We start from the raw sequence: 21,468 nt of genomic DNA, 5'->3' as shown, positions 1-21,468 counted from the left end.
AGGGGGCAAGGTGGTTCTCTAAGATTGATCTTCGGGGTGCGTATAATTTGGTGCGGATTAAGCAGGGAGATGAGTGGAAAACTGCATTTAATACGCCCGAGGGCCATTTTGAGTATTTGGTAATGCCTTTTGATCTTTCTAATGCCCCTTCAGTCTTTCAGTCCTTTATGCACAATATTTTCCGTGAATATCTGGATAAATTTATGATTGTGTATTTGGATGATATTTTGATTTTTTCTGATGATTGGGAGTCGCATGTTCAACAGGTCAGGAAGGTTTTTCAGGTTTTGCGGGCCAATTCTTTGTTTGTAAAGGGTTCAAAGTGTATTTTTGGGGTTCAGAAGATCTCTTTTTTGGGGTACATTTTTTCCCCTTCTTCTATTGAGATGGATCCTGTCAAGGTTCGGGCTATTTGTGATTGGACGCAACCTACTTCCCTGTCTCGGGATGTGCGTACTTTTGTACAGTCTTGTGATGTTTGTGCTCGGGCCAAGCCTTGCTGTTCTCGGGCTAGTGGATTGTTGTTGCCCTTGCCTATTCCGAAGAGGCCTTGGACGCACATCTCTATGGACTTTATTTTGGATCTCCCGGTTTCTCAGAAAATGTCCGTCATCTGGGTGGTGTGTGACCATTTTTCTAAAATGGTTCATTTGGTGCCCTTGCCCAAATTGCCTTCTTCATCTGAGTTGGTTCCTCTATTTTTTCAGAATGTGGTTCGTTTACATGGTATCCCGGAAAACATCGTTTCTGACAGGGGATCTCAATTTGTGTCTAGATTTTGGCGGGCGTTCTGTGCCAGGATGGGCATTGATTTGTCTTTTTCATCTGCATTCCATCCTCAGACGAATGGCCAGACAGAGCGAACTAATCAGACCTTGGAGACTTATTTCAGGTGTTTTGTGTCTGCTGATCAGGATGACTGGGTCGCCTTTTTGCCGTTGGCAGAGTTTGCCCTCAATAATCGGGCTAGTTCTGCCACTCTGGTTTCTCCTTTCTTTTGCAATTCATGGTTTCACCCTCGTTTTTCATCAGGCCAGGTGGAATCTTTGGATTGCCCTGGAGTGGACACGATGGTGAATAGACTGCACCGGATTTGGAGTCATGTGGTGGACAATTTGAAGTTGTCCCAGGAGAAGACTCAGCAGTTTGCTAATCGTCGTCGTCGGGCGGGTCATCGTCTTCGTGTTGGGGACTTGGTGTGGTTATCTTCTCGTTTTGTCCCTATGAAGGTCTCTTCTCCTAAGTTTAAACCTCGGTTCATAGGTCCTTATAGGATTTTGGAGATTCTTAATCCTGTATCGTTTCATTTGGACCTACCAGCATCTTTCACTATTCATAATGTCTTCCATCGTTCGTTGTTGCGGAGGTACCATGTACCGGTTGTTCCTTCTGTTGAGCCTCCTGCTCCTGTGCTGGTGGAGGGTGAATTGGAGTATGTTGTGGAAAAGATTTTGGACTCTCGCGTTTCCACACGGAGACTTCAATATTTGATTAAATGTAAGGGATACGGTCAGGAAGATAATTCTTGGGTGACTGCCTCTGATGTTCATGCCTCTGATTTGGTCCACGCCTTTCATAGGGCTCATCCAGATCACCCTGGTGGTTCTCATGAGGGTTCGGTGCCCCCTCCTCAAGGGGGGGGGTACTGTTGTGAATTCTGTTTGTGGGCTCCCTCTGGTGGCTACTGGTGGTGCTGGTTGACTTCTGTCTTTTGTCTCCAGTGCACCTGTTCCCATCAGGAAATGGGAGTTTCCTATATAGTCTGGCTTCTCAGTCATTTACTTGCCGGCTATCAATGTAACCAGAGCCTCTCTGTTTCTTGCTACCTGCTCCTATGGTCTACTGATCAGCTAAGTTGGATCATTTGTATTTTTTGGAACTAAGTTGGATCATTTGTATTTTTTGTATGTTTTTGTCCAGCCTACAGTTATGTGAATCCTAGTGGCTGGATGCTCTAGTGGGCTGAAATTACCACTCCGGTGCCATGAGTTGGCACATGAGTTTAAAGTAATTTCAGGATGGTATTTTGAAGGGTTTTCAGCTGACCGCGAAGTTTCCTTTTGTATCCTCTGCTATCTAGCTAGTGGGCCTCATTTTGCTGAATCTGTTTCATTACTACGTACGTGTTTTCCTCTTAACTCACCGTCATTATATGTTGGGGGCTACTATCTCTTTCGGGGACTTTCTCTGGAGGCGAGCCAGGTCTGTGTTTCCTCTACTAGGGGTAGCTGGATCTCTGGCTGGCGCGAGACGTCTAGAGAACCCACAGGCACGTTCCCCGGCTGCTATTAGTTGTGTGTTAGGTTCAGCATCGCGGTCAGCTTAAGTTTCCATCACCCTAGAGCTTGTCCTGTTTATTCTTTTGATCCTGTATTCCCCTGCCATTGGGAATCATGACACACATGGTCACCTGTGTCCAAAACTGCGGCTTATTTTCCGCCAATGGCGTAGCATCAATACCTCTCAGAGGGATTGGATTTACCAACGGTTCTAAAACAAAACCACAGCGCTTGGCAAACGACAAGTCCATAAGACTCAGGGCAGCACCTGAATCCACAAACGCCATGACAGGGTAGGAGGACAATGAGCAAATTAAAGTCACAGACAAAATAAATTTAGGTTGCAAATTACCAATGGCGACTGGACTAACCACCTTTGTTAAGCGTTTAGAGCATGCTGATATAACATGTGTGGAATCCCCACAGTAGAAACACAACCCATTCAGACGTCTATGATTTTTCCGTTCATTTCTAGTCTGAATTCTACCACATTGCATTAAATCAGGTGCTTGTTCAGACAACACCACCAGAGGATTAGCGGCTTTGCGCTCCCGCAAACGCCGGTCAATTTGAATAGCCAGCTGTTATGACCCCAATGGCGAGGGTCTCAGAGATATCAGCAAGTCTGCGAAGTACAAAAATCCAGCTCATAGGGCAGTGGTAACTGGGTTGACCATATATCTACTCCTAACGCCAACACTAGAAGTAGCCGGGGAACATGCCTACGTTGGTCGCTAGATGTCTCGCGGCAGCCGGAGAGCTAACTACCCCTAGAAGAGGAAAACAAAGACCTCTCTTGCCTCCAGAGAAAGGACCCCAAAAGTAGGATACAAGCCCCCCACAAATAATAACGGTGAGGTAAGAGGAAATGACAAACACAGAGATGAACTAGGTTTAGCAAAGAGAGGCCCACTTACTAATAGCAGAATGTAGTAAGATAACTTATATGGTCAACAAAAACCCTATCAAAAATCCACGCTGGAGATTCAAGAACCCCCGAACCGTCTAACGGCCCGGGGGGAGAACACCAGCCACCCTAGAGCTTCCAGCAAGGTCAGGATACAGATAATATACAAGCTGGACAAAAATGCAAACAAAAACAAATAGCAAAAAGCAAGAAAGCAGACTTAGCTTAATCAAGCAGGTACCAGGATCAGTAGACAAGAGCACTACAGATTAGCTCTGATATCAACGTTGCCAGGCATTGAACTGAAGGTCCAGGGAGCTTATATAGCAACACCCCTGACCTAACGACCCAGGTGAGCATACAAGGGATGAATGACATACCCAGAGTCAAATCACTAGTAGCCACTAGAGGGAGCCAAAAGGTAAATTCACAACAGTACCCCCCCCTTAGTGAGGGGTCACCGAATCCTCACCAAGACCACCAGGGCGATCAGGATGAGCGGCGTGAAAGGCACGAACTAAATCGGCCGCATGCACATCAGAGGCGACCACCCAGGAATTATCCTCCTGACCATAGCCCTTCCACTTGACCAGGTACTGAAGCCTCCGCCTGGAGAGACGAGAATCTAAGATCTTCTCCACCACGTACTCCAACTCGCCCTCAACCAACACCGGAGCAGGAGGCTCAGCAGAAGGAACCACAGGTACAACGTACCGCCGCAACAAGGACCTATGAAATACGTTGTGAATGGCAAACGACACCGGAAGATCCAGGCGAAAGGACACAGGATTAATGATTTCCAATATCTTGTAAGGACCAATGAATCGAGGCTTAAATTTGGGAGAGGAGACCTTCATAGGAACAAATCGAGAAGACAGCCATACCAAATCCCCAACACGAAGTCGGGGACCCACACCGCGGCGGCGGTTGGCAAAACGCTGAGCCTTCTCCTGTGACAACTTCAAGTTGTCCACCACATGATTCCAGATCCGCTGCAACCTATCCACCACAGAATCCACTCCAGGACAGTCAGAAGGCTCCACATGTCCTGAGGAAAAACGAGGATGGAAACCAGAGTTGCAGAAAAATGGCGAAACCAAGGTGGCAGAACTAGCCCGATTATTAAGGGCAAATTCAGCCAACGGCAAGAAGGTCACCCAATCATCCTGATCAGAAGAGACAAAACACCTCAAATACGCCTCCAGAGTCTGATTAGTTCGTTCCGTTTGTCCGTTAGTCTGTGGATGAAAAGCGGACGAAAACGACAAATCAATGCCCATCCTACCACAAAAGGATCGCCAGAACCTGGAAACAAACTGGGATCCTCTGTCCGACACAATATTCTCAGGAATGCCGTGCAAACGAACCACGTTCTGGAAGAACACAGGAACCAGATCAGAAGAGGAAGGCAGCTTAGGCAAAGGAACCAGATGGACCATCTTTGAGAAACGATCACATATCACCCAGATGACAGACATGCCCTGAGACACCGGAAGATCCGAAATGAAATCCATAGAGATGTGCGTCCAAGGTCTCTTCGGGACAGGCAAGGGCAAGAGCAACCCGCTGGCACGAGAACAGCAAGGCTTAGCTCGAGCACAAGTACCACAGGACTGCACAAATGACCGCACATCCCTTGACAAGGAAGGCCACCAAAAGGACCTGGCCACCAGATCTCTGGTGCCAAAAATTCCCGGGTGCCCTGCCAACACTGAGGAATGAACCTCGGAAATGACTCTGCTGGTCCATTTAGCAGGCACAAACAATCTGTCAGGTGGACAAGAGTCAGGCCTACCAGCCTGAAATCTCTGCAACACACGTCGCAGATCTGGAGAAATAGCTGACAAGATAACTCCTTCCTTAAGAATACCCACAGGTTCAGCGACTCCAGGAGCATCAGGCACAAAGCTCCTAGACAGAGCATCGGCCTTCACATTCTTAGAACCTGGTAAATACGAGACCACAAAGTCAAAACGGGAGAAAAACAATGACCAGCGGGCCTGTCTAGGATTCAGGCGTTTAGCAGACTCGAGGTACATCAGATTTTTGTGATCAGTCAAGACCACCACACGATGCTTAGCACCCTCGAGCCAATGACGCCACTCCTCAAATGCCCACTTCATGGCCAACAACTCCCGATTGCCCACATCATAATTTCGCTCTGCCGGCGAAAACTTCCTAGAGAAAAAGGCACAAGGTCTCATAGTAGAGCAACCAGGGCCTCTCTGCGACAAAACGGCCCCTGCCCCAATCTCCGAAGCATCCACCTCAACCTGAAAGGGAAGTGAGATGTCAGGCTGGCACAAAACAGGCGCCGAAGTAAACCGGCGTTTCAACTCCTGGAAAGCCTACACGGCAGCAGGAGCCCAGTTAGCCACATCAGAGCCTTTCTTGGTCATATCCGTCAACGGTTTAACAACGCTAGAAAAATTAGCGATAAAACGACGGTAGAAGTTAGCAAAACCCAAGAACTTCTGAAGACTCTTAACTGACGAGGGTTGAGTCCAATCATGAATAGCTCGGACCTTGACTGGGTCCATCTCCACAGCAGAAGGGGAAAAAATGAACCCTAAAAAGGGAACCTTCTGTACACCAAAGAGACACTTTGAGCCTTTAACAAACAAAGAATTTTCACGCAAAATCTTGAAAACCATCCTGACCTGCTCCACATGCGAGTCCCAATCATCAGAAAAAACCAGAATATCATCCAGATAAACGATCAAAAATTTATCCAGATACTTCCGGAAAATGTCATGCATAAAGGACTGAAAAACTGAAGGTGCATTAGAGAGCCCAAATGGCATCACCAAGTACTCAAAATGACCTTCGGGCGTATTGAATGCAGTTTTCCATTCATCTCCTTGCTTAATGCGCACAAGGTTGTACGCACCACGAAGGTCTATCTTGGTGAACCACTTGGCACCTTTAATCCGGGCAAACAAGTCTGACAACAGCGGCAAAGGATACTGAAATTTGACAGTGATCTTATTTAAAAGCCGATAGTCAATACAAGGCCTCAAAGATCCGTCCTTTTTGGCCACAAAAAAGAATCCCGCACCAAGAGGGGAAGAAGAAGGACGGATATGCCCCTTCTCCAGAGACTCCTTGATATATGAACGCATCGCGGTATGTTCAGGTACCGACAGATTAAACAGTCTTCCCTTAGGAAACTTACTGCCTGGAATCAAATCTATTGCACAGTCACATTCCCTATGAGGAGGCAATGCACTTGACCTAGACTCGCTGAAGACATCCTGATAATCAGACAAATACGCCGGAACTTCCGAAGGCGTAGAAGTAGCAATAGACACGGGCAGGGAATCTCCATGAATTCCATGACAGCCCCAACTTGACACTGACATTGCCTTCCAGTCCAAGACTGGATTATGGGTCTGTAACCATGGCAAACCCAAAACAACCAAATCATGCATCTTATGCAGAACAAGAAAACGTATCACCTCCCGATGTTCAGGAGTCATGCACATGGTAACCTGTGTCCAAAACTGCGGTTTATTTTCTGCCAATGGCGTAGCATTAATACCCCTAAGAGGGATAGGATTTTCTAATGGCTCAAGAACAAAACTGCAGCGCTTGGCAAACGACAGATCCATAAGACTCAGGGCAGCACCTGAATCCACAAACGCCATGACAGGATACGATGACAGTGAGCAAATCAAAGTTACAGATAGAATAAACTTAGGTTGCAAATTACCAATGGCGACAGGACTAACAACCTTAGTAAGACGCTTAGAGCATGCTGAGATAACATGTGTAGAATCACCACAGTAGTAACACAAGCCATTCTGGCGTCTATGAATTTTCCGCTCATTTCTAGTCAGGATTCTATCACATTGCATTAAATCAGGTGCCTGTTCAGATAACACCATGAGGGAATTTGCGGTTTTGCGCTCCCGCAACCGCCGGTCAATTTGAATTGCCAGGGCCATGGAATCATTCAGACCTGTGGGAATGGGAAAACCCACCATCACATTCTTAATGGCTTCAGAAAGGCCATTTCTAAAATTTGCAGCCAATGCACACTCGTTCCACTGGGTTAGCACGGACCATTTCCGAAATTTTTGGCAATACACTTCAGCCTCGTCCCGGCCCTGAGACATTGCCAGCAAGGCTTTTTCTGCCTGAATCTCAAGATTGGGTTCCTCATAAAGCAAACCAAGCGCCAGAAAAAACGCATCAATATCAGCCAATGCCGGATCTCCTGGCGCCAGCGAGAAAGCCCAATCCTGAGGGTCGCCCCGTAAAAAAGAAATAACAATTTTCACTTGCTGAGCGGAGTCTCCAGAGGAACAGGGTCTCAGGGACAAAAACAATTTACAATTATTCCTGAAATTTCTAAACTTAAATCGGTCTCCGGAAAACAGTTCAGGAATCGGTATCTTAGGTTCTGACATAGGATTTCTGATAACATAATCTTGTATGCCCTGCACACGAGCAGCAAGCTGGTCCACACTTGTAATCAAGGTCTGGACATTCATGTCTGCAGCAATCACAAGCCACTCAGAGGTAAAGGGGAAAAGAAAAAAAAATGAGAGAGAGAAAAAAAAACTCAGAACTTTCTTTCTTATAATCCCGCTTCTGCAATGCATTTAACATTTAATACTGGCCTGGCAAACTGTTATGACCCCAATGGCGAGGGTCTCAGAGATATCAGCAAGTCTGCGAAGTACAAAAATCCAGCTCATAGGGCAGTGGTAACTGGGTTGACCATATATCTACTCCTAACTCCAACACTAGAAGTAGCCGGGGAACATGCCTACGTTGGTCGCTAGATGTCTCGCGGCAGCCGGAGAGCTAACTACCCCTAGAAGAGGAAAACAAAGACCTCTCTTGCCTCCAGAGAAAGGACCCCAAAAGTAGGATACAAGCCCCCCACAAATAATAACGGTGAGGTAAGAGGAAATGACAAACACAGAGATGAACTAGGTTTAGCAAAGAGAGGCCCACTTACTAATAGCAGAATGTAGTAAGATAACTTATATGGTCAACAAAAACCCTATCAAAAATCCACGCTGGAGATTCAAGAACCCCCGAACCGTCTAACGGCCCGGGGGGAGAACACCAGCCACCCTAGAGCTTCCAGCAAGGTCAGGATACAGATAATATACAAGCTGGACAAAAATGCAAACAAAAACAAATAGCAAAAAGCAAGAAAGCAGACTTAGCTTAATCAAGCAGGTACCAGGATCAGTAGACAAGAGCACTACAGATTAGCTCTGATATCAACGTTGCCAGGCATTGAACTGAAGGTCCAGGGAGCTTAAATAGCAACACCCCTGACCTAACGACCCAGGTGAGCATACAAGGGATGAATGACATACCCAGAGTCAAATCACTAGTAGCCACTAGAGGGAGCCAAAAGGTAAATTCACAACAGTACCCCCCCCTTAGTGAGGGGTCACCGAATCCTCACCAAGACCACCAGGGCGATCAGGATGAGCGGCGTGAAAGGCACGAACTAAATCGGCCGCATGCACATCAGAGGCGACCACCCAGGAATTATCCTCCTGACCATAGCCCTTCCACTTGACCAGGTACTGAAGCCTCCGCCTGGAGAGACGAGAATCTAAGATCTTCTCCACCACGTACTCCAACTCGCCCTCAACCAACACCGGAGCAGGAGGCTCAGCAGAAGGAACCACAGGTACAACGTACCGCCGCAACAAGGACCTATGAAATACGTTGTGAATGGCAAACGACACCGGAAGATCCAGGCGAAAGGACACAGGATTAATGATTTCCAATATCTTGTAAGGACCAATGAATCGAGGCTTAAATTTGGGAGAGGAGACCTTCATAGGAACAAATCGAGAAGACAGCCATACCAAATCCCCAACACGAAGTCGGGGACCCACACCGCGGCGGCGGTTGGCAAAACGCTGAGCCTTCTCCTGTGACAACTTCAAGTTGTCCACCACATGATTCCAGATCCGCTGCAACCTATCCACCACAGAATCCACTCCAGGACAGTCAGAAGGCTCCACATGTCCTGAGGAAAAACGAGGATGGAAACCAGAGTTGCAGAAAAATGGCGAAACCAAGGTGGCAGAACTAGCCCGATTATTAAGGGCAAATTCAGCCAACGGCAAGAAGGTCACCCAATCATCCTGATCAGAAGAGACAAAACACCTCAAATACGCCTCCAGAGTCTGATTAGTTCGTTCCGTTTGTCCGTTAGTCTGTGGATGAAAAGCGGACGAAAACGACAAATCAATGCCCATCCTACCACAAAAGGATCGCCAGAACCTGGAAACAAACTGGGATCCTCTGTCCGACACAATATTCTCAGGAATGCCGTGCAAACGAACCACGTTCTGGAAGAACACAGGAACCAGATCAGAAGAGGAAGGCAGCTTAGGCAAAGGAACCAGATGGACCATCTTTGAGAAACGATCACATATCACCCAGATGACAGACATGCCCTGAGACACCGGAAGATCCGAAATGAAATCCATAGAGATGTGCGTCCAAGGTCTCTTCGGGACAGGCAAGGGCAAGAGCAACCCGCTGGCACGAGAACAGCAAGGCTTAGCTCGAGCACAAGTACCACAGGACTGCACAAATGACCGCACATCCCTTGACAAGGAAGGCCACCAAAAGGACCTGGCCACCAGATCTCTGGTGCCAAAAATTCCCGGGTGCCCTGCCAACACTGAGGAATGAACCTCGGAAATGACTCTGCTGGTCCATTTAGCAGGCACAAACAATCTGTCAGGTGGACAAGAGTCAGGCCTACCAGCCTGAAATCTCTGCAACACACGTCGCAGATCTGGAGAAATAGCTGACAAGATAACTCCTTCCTTAAGAATACCCACAGGTTCAGCGACTCCAGGAGCATCAGGCACAAAGCTCCTAGACAGAGCATCGGCCTTCACATTCTTAGAACCTGGTAAATACGAGACCACAAAGTCAAAACGGGAGAAAAACAATGACCAGCGGGCCTGTCTAGGATTCAGGCGTTTAGCAGACTCGAGGTACATCAGATTTTTGTGATCAGTCAAGACCACCACACGATGCTTAGCACCCTCGAGCCAATGACGCCACTCCTCAAATGCCCACTTCATGGCCAACAACTCCCGATTGCCCACATCATAATTTCGCTCTGCCGGCGAAAACTTCCTAGAGAAAAAGGCACAAGGTCTCATAGTAGAGCAACCAGGGCCTCTCTGCGACAAAACGGCCCCTGCCCCAATCTCCGAAGCATCCACCTCAACCTGAAAGGGAAGTGAGATGTCAGGCTGGCACAAAACAGGCGCCGAAGTAAACCGGCGTTTCAACTCCTGGAAAGCCTACACGGCAGCAGGAGCCCAGTTAGCCACATCAGAGCCTTTCTTGGTCATATCCGTCAACGGTTTAACAACGCTAGAAAAATTAGCGATAAAACGACGGTAGAAGTTAGCAAAACCCAAGAACTTCTGAAGACTCTTAACTGACGAGGGTTGAGTCCAATCATGAATAGCTCGGACCTTGACTGGGTCCATCTCCACAGCAGAAGGGGAAAAAATGAACCCTAAAAAGGGAACCTTCTGTACACCAAAGAGACACTTTGAGCCTTTAACAAACAAAGAATTTTCACGCAAAATCTTGAAAACCATCCTGACCTGCTCCACATGCGAGTCCCAATCATCAGAAAAAACCAGAATATCATCCAGATAAACGATCAAAAATTTATCCAGATACTTCCGGAAAATGTCATGCATAAAGGACTGAAAAACTGAAGGTGCATTAGAGAGCCCAAATGGCATCACCAAGTACTCAAAATGACCTTCGGGCGTATTGAATGCAGTTTTCCATTCATCTCCTTGCTTAATGCGCACAAGGTTGTACGCACCACGAAGGTCTATCTTGGTGAACCACTTGGCACCTTTAATCCGGGCAAACAAGTCTGACAACAGCGGCAAAGGATACTGAAATTTGACAGTGATCTTATTTAAAAGCCGATAGTCAATACAAGGCCTCAAAGATCCGTCCTTTTTGGCCACAAAAAAGAATCCCGCACCAAGAGGGGAAGAAGAAGGACGGATATGCCCCTTCTCCAGAGACTCCTTGATATATGAACGCATCGCGGTATGTTCAGGTACCGACAGATTAAACAGTCTTCCCTTAGGAAACTTACTGCCTGGAATCAAATCTATTGCACAGTCACATTCCCTATGAGGAGGCAATGCACTTGACCTAGACTCGCTGAAGACATCCTGATAATCAGACAAATACGCCGGAACTTCCGAAGGCGTAGAAGTAGCAATAGACACGGGCAGGGAATCTCCATGAATTCCATGACAGCCCCAACTTGACACTGACATTGCCTTCCAGTCCAAGACTGGATTATGGGTCTGTAACCATGGCAAACCCAAAACAACCAAATCATGCATCTTATGCAGAACAAGAAAACGTATCACCTCCCGATGTTCAGGAGTCATGCACATGGTAACCTGTGTCCAAAACTGCGGTTTATTTTCTGCCAATGGCGTAGCATTAATACCCCTAAGAGGGATAGGATTTTCTAATGGCTCAAGAACAAAACTGCAGCGCTTGGCAAACGACAGATCCATAAGACTCAGGGCAGCACCTGAATCCACAAACGCCATGACAGGATACGATGACAGTGAGCAAATCAAAGTTACAGATAGAATAAACTTAGGTTGCAAATTACCAATGGCGACAGGACTAACAACCTTAGTAAGACGCTTAGAGCATGCTGAGATAACATGTGTAGAATCACCACAGTAGTAACACAAGCCATTCTGGCGTCTATGCATTTTCCGCTCATTTCTAGTCAGGATTCTATCACATTGCATTAAATCAGGTGCCTGTTCAGATAACACCATGAGGGAATTTGCGGTTTTGCGCTCCCGCAACCGCCGGTCAATTTGAATTGCCAGGGCCATGGAATCATTCAGACCTGTGGGAATGGGAAAACCCACCATCACATTCTTAATGGCTTCAGAAAGGCCATTTCTAAAATTTGCAGCCAATGCACACTCGTTCCACTGGGTTAGCACGGACCATTTCCGAAATTTTTGGCAATACACTTCAGCCTCGTCCCGGCCCTGAGACATTGCCAGCAAGGCTTTTTCTGCCTGAATCTCAAGATTGGGTTCCTCATAAAGCAAACCAAGCGCCAGAAAAAACGCATCAATATCAGCCAATGCCGGATCTCCTGGCGCCAGCGAGAAAGCCCAATCCTGAGGGTCGCCCCGTAAAAAAGAAATAACAATTTTCACTTGCTGAGCGGAGTCTCCAGAGGAACAGGGTCTCAGGGACAAAAACAATTTACAATTATTCCTGAAATTTCTAAACTTAAATCGGTCTCCGGAAAACAGTTCAGGAATCGGTATCTTAGGTTCTGACATAGGATTTCTGATAACATAATCTTGTATGCCCTGCACACGAGCAGCAAGCTGGTCCACACTTGTAATCAAGGTCTGGACATTCATGTCTGCAGCAATCACAAGCCACTCAGAGGTAAAGGGGAAAAGAAAAAAAAATGAGAGAGAGAAAAAAAAACTCAGAACTTTCTTTCTTATAATCCCGCTTCTGCAATGCATTTAACATTTAATACTGGCCTGGCAAACTGTTATGACCCCAATGGCGAGGGTCTCAGAGATATCAGCAAGTCTGCGAAGTACAAAAATCCAGCTCATAGGGCAGTGGTAACTGGGTTGACCATATATCTACTCCTAACGCCAACACTAGAAGTAGCCGGGGAACATGCCTACGTTGGTCGCTAGATGTCTCGCGGCAGCCGGAGAGCTAACTACCCCTAGAAGAGGAAAACAAAGACCTCTCTTGCCTCCAGAGAAAGGACCCCAAAAGTAGGATACAAGCCCCCACAAATAATAACGGTGAGGTAAGAGGAAATGACAAACACAGAGATGAACTAGGTTTAGCAAAGAGAGGCCCACTTACTAATAGCAGAATGTAGTAAGATAACTTATATGGTCAACAAAAACCCTATCAAAAATCCACGCTGGAGATTCAAGAACCCCCGAACCGTCTAACGGCCCGGGGGGAGAACACCAGCCACCCTAGAGCTTCCAGCAAGGTCAGGATACAGATAATATACAAGCTGGACAAAAATGCAAACAAAAACAAATAGCAAAAAGCAAGAAAGCAGACTTAGCTTAATCAAGCAGGTACCAGGATCAGTAGACAAGAGCACTACAGATTAGCTCTGATATCAACGTTGCCAGGCATTGAACTGAAGGTCCAGGGAGCTTATATAGCAACACCCCTGACCTAATGACCCAGGTGAGCATACAAGGGATGAATGACATACCCAGAGTCAAATCACTAGTAGCCACTAAAGGGAGCCAAAAGGTAAATTCACAACAGCCAGCGCCATGGAATCATTCAGACTTGTAGGAATGGAGAAACCCACCATCACATTTTTAATGGCTTCAGAAAGGCCATTTCTGAAATTTGCGGCCAGAGCACACTCATTCCACTGAGTAAGCACGAACCACTTCCGAAATTTTTGGCAATACACTTCGGCTTCGTCCTGGCCCTGAGAGATAGCCAGCAAAGCTTTTTCTGCCTGAATTTCAAGATTGGGCTCCTCATAAAGGAATCCGAGCGCCAGGAAAAACGCATCAATATTTGCCAATGCCGGATCTCCTGGCACCAATGAGAAGGCCCAATCCTGAGGGTCGCCCCGCAAGAAGGAGATAACAATTTTAACTTGCTGAGCTGAGTCTCCAGACAAACGAGGTCTCATAGATAGAAACAATTTACAATTATTCCTGAAATTCCTAAATTTAAGTCGGTCTCCAGAGAACAGCTCAGGAATAGGTATTTTAGTTTCTGACATAGGACTACTTGTAACAAAATCCTGAATGCCCTGCACACGAGCAGCAAGCTGATCCACACTAGTAATCAAGGTCTGGACATTCATGTCTGCAGCAAAGCTCAAAGCCACTCAGAGGTAAAGGGGAGGAAGAAAGAGAAAAAAAAAAACCTCAAAATGTCCTTTCTTTTAATCCCACTTCTGCAATGCATTAGCTATTTACTTGGGCCTGGCATACTGTTATGACCCCAATGGCAGAGGGTCTCAGAGGTTATAGCCAAGTCTGCAAACATAAAACCCAGCTCATAGGGCAGTGGTAACTGGGCTGACCGTATACCTGATCCTAGCACACAACTAGCAGCAGCCGGGGAACGTACCTACGTTGATTCTAGACGTCTCGCGCCAGCCGGAGAACTAACTAACCCTATCAGGGAAAAGATAGACCTTTCTTGCCTCCAGAGAAAATACCCCAAAAGGTTGGATACAAGCCCCCAACAAATAATAACGGTGAGGTAAGAAGAAAAGACAAACATAAGAATGAACTAGGTTTTAGCAAAGAGAGGCCCACTACCTAATAGCAGAATATAGGAAGATAACTTATACGGTCAGCAAAAACCCTATCAATAATTTCCACGCTGAGTATTCAAGAACCCCCGAGCCGTCTAACGGCACGGGGGGAGAATATCAGCCCCCTAGAGCTTCCAGCAAAAACAGGAATCACATTTAGTACAAGCTGGACAAAAAATAAGAGCAATGCAAATAACCAAAAAATAAGGAAGCAGGACTTAGCTTATTTTGCAAGAACCAGGACCAGCAGACAGGAGCAAACAGAAAGGAACTGATTACAACGATGCCAGGCACCAGACTGAGAATTCAGGAAGTTAATATAGCAACACCCCTGGACTAACGACCCAGGTGGGTGCCAAACTGGGGAAAGACAATCCCAGAGTCATATCACTAGTGACCACAAGAGGGAGCCAAAAAAGTCTAATTCACAACACCGAGCTATTCATGATTGGATTCAACCCACGTCCGTTAAGAGTCTTCAGAAGTTCTTGGGTTTTGCTAATTTCTACCGTCGTTTTATTGCTAATTTTTCTAGCGTTGTTAAACCTTTGACGGATATGACCAAGAAAGGTTCTGATGTTGCTAATTGGGCTCCTGCGGCCGTGGGGGCTTTCCGGGAGTTGAAGCGCCGGTTTACTTCGGCGCCTGTTTTGTGCCAGCCTGATGTCTCACTTCCCTTTCAGGTTGAAGTAGACGCTTCTGAGATCGGTGCAGGGGCTGTTTTGTCGCAGAAAGGCTCTGGTTGCTCTGTGATGAGACCATGTGCTTTTTTTTCTAGGAAATTTTCGCCTGCTGAGCGGAACTATGATGTTGGTAATCGGGAGTTGTTGGCTATGAAGTGGGCATTTGAGGAGTGGCGTCATTGGCTCGAGGGAGCTAGGCATCGTGTGGTGGTCTTGACTGATCACAAAAATCTGATGTACCTCGAGTCTGCTAAGCGCCTGAATCCTAGACAGGCTCCTTGGTCGTTGTTTTTCTCCCGTTTTGACTTTGTGGTCTCGTACCTGCCTGGTTCAAAGAATGTGAAGGCTGATGCTCTTTCTAGGAGTTTTGTGCCTGACTCTCCTGGAGTCTCAGAGCCAGCGGGTATTCTTAAAGAGGGAGTAATCTTGTCGGCCATTTCTCCTGATTTGCGACGTGTGTTGCAGAGATTTCAGGCTGGTAGACCTGACCCTTGCCCACCTGATAGACTGTTTGTTCCTGATAAATGGACCAGTAGAGTTATTTCCGAGGTTCATTCCTCGGTGTTGGCAGGGCATCCTGGGATTTTTGGTACCAGAGATTTGGTGGCTAGGTCCTTTTGGTGGCCTTCCCTATCGCGGGATGTGCGTTCTTTTGTGCAGTCCTGTGGGATTTGTGCTCAGGCTAAGCCTTGCTGTTCTCGTGCCAGCAGGTTACTTTTGCCCTTGCCCGTCCCGAAGAGGCCTTGGACGCACATTTCCATGGATTTCATTTCAGATCTTCCGGTGTCTCAAGGAATGTCTGTCATCTGGGTGGTCTGTGATCGTTTTTCCAAGATGGTCCATTTTGTGCCCTTGCCTAAATTGCCTTCCTCTTCCGATTTGGTTCCTTTGTTCTTTCAGATTGTGGTTCGTTTGCACGGCATTCCTGAGAATATCGTGTCTGACAGAGGATCCCAGTTTGTGTCCAGATTCTGGCGATCCTTTTGTGCTAGGATGGGCATTGATTTGTCATTTTCGTCTGCCTTTCATCCTCAGACTAATGGCCAAACGGAGCGAACTAATCAGACGCTGGAGGCTTATTTGAGATGTTTTGTTTCTGCGGATCAGGATGATTGGGTGACCTTCTTGCCATTGGCTGAGTTTGCCCTCAATAATCGGGCAAGTTCCGCTACTTTGGTTTCGCCATTTTTCTGCAATTCTGGTTTTCATCCGCGGTTTTCCTCGGGTCATGTTGAACCTTCTGACTGTCCTGGGGTAGATTTTGTGGTGGATAGGTTGCAGCGGATTTGGAATCATGTGGTGGACAACTTGAAGTTGTCACAGGAGAAGGCTCAGCGTTTTGCCAACCGCCGCCGCGGTGTGGGTCCCCGACTTCGTGTTGGGGATTTGGTTTGGTTGTCTTCTCGGTATGTCCCTCTGAAGGTTTCCTCTCCTAAGTTTAAGCCTCGCATTATTGGTCCTTATAAAATTTTGGAAGTCCTTAATCTGGTGTCGTTTCGTTTGGATCTTCCGGTGTCGTTTGCCATTCACAATGTGTTCCATAGGTCTTTGTTACGGCGGTACGTGGTGCCTATGGTTCCTGCTGTTGAGCCTCCTGCTCCGGTCTTGGTTGAGGGCGAGTTGGAGTATGTGGTGGAGAAGATCTTGGATTCTCGTCTCTCTAGACGGAGGCTTCAGTATCTGGTCAAATGGAAGGGCTATGGTCAGGAGGATAATTCCTGGGTGGTCGCCTCTGATGTTCATGTGGCCGATTTGGTTCGTGCCTTTCACGCTGCTCATCCTGATCACCCTGGTGGTCTTGGTGAGGGTTCGGTGACCCCTCCTTAAAGGGGGGGTACTGTTGTGAACTATATTTCTTGGCTCTCTCTTGTGGTCATTAGCGGTATGGCACTTGGATTGTCTTTCCCCAGGTTGGCACTCACCTGGTTCGTTTGGCCTTGGGTGTGCCTATTTAAACTTCCTGGATACTCTGTATTGTGCCTGGAATCGTTGTTATCAGACCATGTCTGTTTTCTCCTGTCTCCTGGTCTCCTGTTTTTGCAAGATAAGCTAAGTTCTGCTTTCTTATTTTTGTGTATTTGAATTCCTCTTATTTTGTTCCAGCTTGATAAAAATGTGATTCCTAATTTTGCTGGAAGCTCAAGGGGGCTGTTATTCTCCCCCCACATCGTTAGTCGGTGCGGGGGTTCTTGGATATTCAGCGTGGATGTTTTGTAGGGTTTTTTGCTGACCGCATAAGTCATCTTCCTATTTTCTGCTATTAGTCAGTGGGCCTCTCTTTGCTAAATCTAGTTCATTTCTTACGTTTGTTATTTCTTCTTACCTCACCGTTATTATTTGTTGGGGGCTTGTATTTTAACTTTGGGGTCTTTTCTCTTGAGGCAAGAGAGGTCTTATTTTCTCTGAAAGGGTTAGTTAGTTCTCCGGCTGGCGCGAGACGTCTAGAATCAACGTAGGTACGTTCCCCGGCTGCTGCTAGTTGTTGTGCTAGGATCAGGTATACGGTCAGCCAAGTTACCACTTCCCTATGAGCTGTTTTTTTATGTTTGCAGACTTAGCTGGATCTCCTGAGATCCTCTACCATTAGGATCATAGCAGAGATGGCAGAAAGAATCACCCCTTCCTTCAGAATGCCGACCGGCTCAAGGACCCCAGGAGAATCAGGCAAAAAGCTCCTAGAGAGGGCATCAGCCTTAACATTCTTAGAACTCGGAAGATACGAGACCACAAAATCAAAACGGGAGAAAAACAGGGACCATCGGGCCTGTCTAGGATTCAGCTGTTTGGCAGACTCGAGGTAAATCAGATTCTTATGATCGGTCAAGACCACAATACGGTGCTTGGCCCCCTCAAGCCAATGTCGCCACTTCTCAAATGCCCACTTCATAGCCAACAACTCATGATTGCCGACATCATAATTGCGTTCTGCAGGCAAAAACTTTCGAGAAAAGAAGGCACACGGTTTGATCAAAGAACCATCAGAATTCCTCTGAGACAAAACGGCCCCTGCCCCAATCTCAGAAGCGTCAACCTCAACCTGAAATGGAAGAGAAACATTCGGCTGATGAAACACAGGGGCAGAAGTAAATCGGCGTTTAAGCTCCTGAATGGCAGAAACAGCCGCAGAGGACCAATTCGTCACATCAGCGCCTTTGTTTGTCAAATCGATCAGGGGTTTAACCACACTGGAGAAGTTGGCAATGAAACGGCGATAAAAATTAGCAAAGCCCAAACATTTCTGAAGGCTCTTCACGGATGTGGGCTGGATCCAATCATGAATGGCCTGAACCTTAACAGGATCCATTTCTATAGATGAGGGAGAAAAAATGAAGCCCAAAAAAGAAACCTTCTGTACTCCAAAGAGGCACTTGGACCCCTTCACAAACAAAGCATTATCACGAAGGATCTGACATACCATCCTGACTTGTTTCACATGAGACTCCCAATCATCTGAAAAAATCAAAATATCATCCAAATATACAATCATGAATTTATCAAGATAATTCCAAAAGATATCATGCATGAAGGACTGAAACACAGATGGAGCATTAGAGAGCCCGAATGGCATCACAAGGTATTCAAAATGGCCTTCGGGCGTATTAAACGCAGTTTTCCATTCGTCACCCTGCTTAATACGAACAAGATTATATGCCCCTGGAAGGTCAATCTTAGTAAACCAACTAGCCCCCTTAATCCTAGCAAACAAATCAGAAACCAAAGGCAAAGGGTATTGGAATTTGACCGTGATCTTATTCAAGAGGCGATAATCAATACAGGGTCTCAAGGAGCCATCCTTCTTGGCAACAAAAAAAAACCTGCTCCCAATGGTGAAGAAGATGGCCGAATATGCCCCTTCTCCAAAGACTCCTTAACATAACTCCGCATGGTGGCATGTTCTGGCAAAGACAGGTTGAAAAGTCGGCTCTTAGGGAACTTACAGCCTGGAATCAAGTCAATAGCACAATCACAGTCCCTATGTGGTGAAAGGGAACTGGATTTGGGCTCATCTAATACATCCTGGAAATCTGACAAAAACTCAGGAATTTCAGAAGAGGGGGAAGAGGAAATTGACATCAAAGGAACGTCACCATGAACCCCCTGACAACCCCAACTAGTCACAGACATAGATTTCAAATCTAATACCGGATTATGCACCTGTAACCATGGGAAACCCAGCACAATAGCATCATGCAAATTATGCAACACCAGAAAACGACAATCCTCCCGATGGGCTGGCGCCATGCACATGGTCAGCTGTGTCCAAAACTGAGGTTTATTTTTAGCCAACGGTGTAGCATCAATGCCCCCTCAAAGGAATAGGACTCTGCAAAGGCTGCAAGGGGAAACCACAACGTCTGGCAAATTCTAAGTCCATTAAGTTCAAAGCGGTGCCTGAATCCACAAATGCCATGACAGAAAAGGACGATAATGAGCAGATCAGGGTCACAGATAACAGAAATTTAGGTTGTACAGTACTGATGGTAACGGAACTAGCGATTCTCTTTGTACGCTTAGGGCAATCAGAAATAACATGGGCAGAATCGCCGCAGTAAAAACACAACCTATTCTGACATCTGAATCCTTGTCGTTCAGCTCTAGACAAAATCCTATCACACTGCATAGGCTCAGGACACCGCTCGGAAGACAATGCCATAGTGTGCACAACTCTGCGCTCGCACAAGCGCCGATCAATCTGAATGGCCAGAGACATAGAATCACTCAGACCAGCAGGCGTGGGGAACCCCACCATAACATATTTAACGGATTCAGAAAGACCCTTTCTGAAAATTGCCGCCAAGGCATCCTCATTCCATTTAGTCAGCACAGACCATTTTTTAAATTTCTGGCAATACGATTCTGTCGCTTCTTGACCCTGACACAGGGCCAACAAGGTCTTCTCAGCATGATCCACTGAATTAGGTTCATCATACAATAACCCTAGCACCTGAAAAAAGGTGTCTACATTAAGCAAAGCCGGATTCCCAGATTCCAGGGAAAATGCCCAATCCTGAGGATCACCACGCAGCAGAGAGATGACAATTTTAACCTGCTGGATGGGATCACCAGAGGAACGGGGTTTCAGAGCACAAAACAGTTTAGTTATTTTTAAAGCTCAAAAATTAAGAATTTGAGTTGGGAGATGTTATGTCCCTTAGTAATGAAGTGTTGTGGGATTGGTAACAGTGTATTCCTGCATCTAATGGTCGACTTATGCTTAGATATCCGTTCTCGTATCTGCTGGGTGGTCTCCCCCATGTACATTAGTCCGCATGGGCATTTGATAAGGTAAATAACGTGTGTGGAGTCACACGTATAGTACTGTTTGATAGGGAAATTCTTGCCCGAGTGTGGATGGTTATTTTAAAGCTCAAAAATTAAGAATTTGAGTTGGGAGATGTTATGTCCCTTAGTAATGAAGTGTTGTGGGATTGGTAACAGTGTATTCCTGCATCTAATGGTCGACTTATGCTTAGATATCCGTTCTCGTATCCGCTGGGTGGTCTCCCCCACGTACATTAGTCCGCATGGGCATTTGATAAGGTAAATAATGTGTGTGGAGTCACACGTATAGTACTGTTTGATAGGGAAATTCTTGCCCGAGTGTGGATGGTTAAAAGAACTGCCCCTGAGTACATTACTGCATTGGGCACAGTGGAGACATGGGAAAGTACCATATTTTGGGTTTTGTAAGAACCGTTGTTTGGGGTATTGTTTACCTGTTCCCAAGTCAGCTCGAATGAGGGTATCTCTGATGTTCCTTGCCCTCCTGAAACAAGGAAGAAAAGGTTCCCTAAATTCCCTGATGTTGGGATGGGCAGTGGCCAGGAGATGCCAATGCTGGCGGATTTTCCTGTGCAATATGTACGCATATGGGTGGAAGGAGTGCACGAATGGGATACGGTCTTTTTTCTGTCTCGTTTCTCTGGGGGTTCTTTCTGTGTCGTCCAAAATGGATGTTGGGTGTTATGACCCCAGTGGCAGAGGGTCTCAGAGGTTATAGCCAAGTCTGCAAACATAAAAACCAGCTCATAGGGCAGTGGTAACTGGGCTGACCGTATACCTGATCCTAGCACACAAATAGCAGCAGCCGGGGAACGTACCTACGTTGATTCTAGACGTCTCGCACCAGCCGGAGAACTAACTAACCCTATCAGGGAAAAGATAGACCTTTCTTGCCTCCAGAGAAAAGACCCCAAAAAGTTGGATACAAGCCCCCAACAAATAATA

The sequence above is a fragment of the Ranitomeya variabilis genome, chromosome 7 (assembly GCF_051348905.1).
Source record: "Ranitomeya variabilis isolate aRanVar5 chromosome 7, aRanVar5.hap1, whole genome shotgun sequence".
Lineage (NCBI taxonomy): Eukaryota > Metazoa > Chordata > Amphibia > Anura > Dendrobatidae > Ranitomeya > Ranitomeya variabilis.
This window is presented reverse-complemented; position numbering follows the sequence as displayed.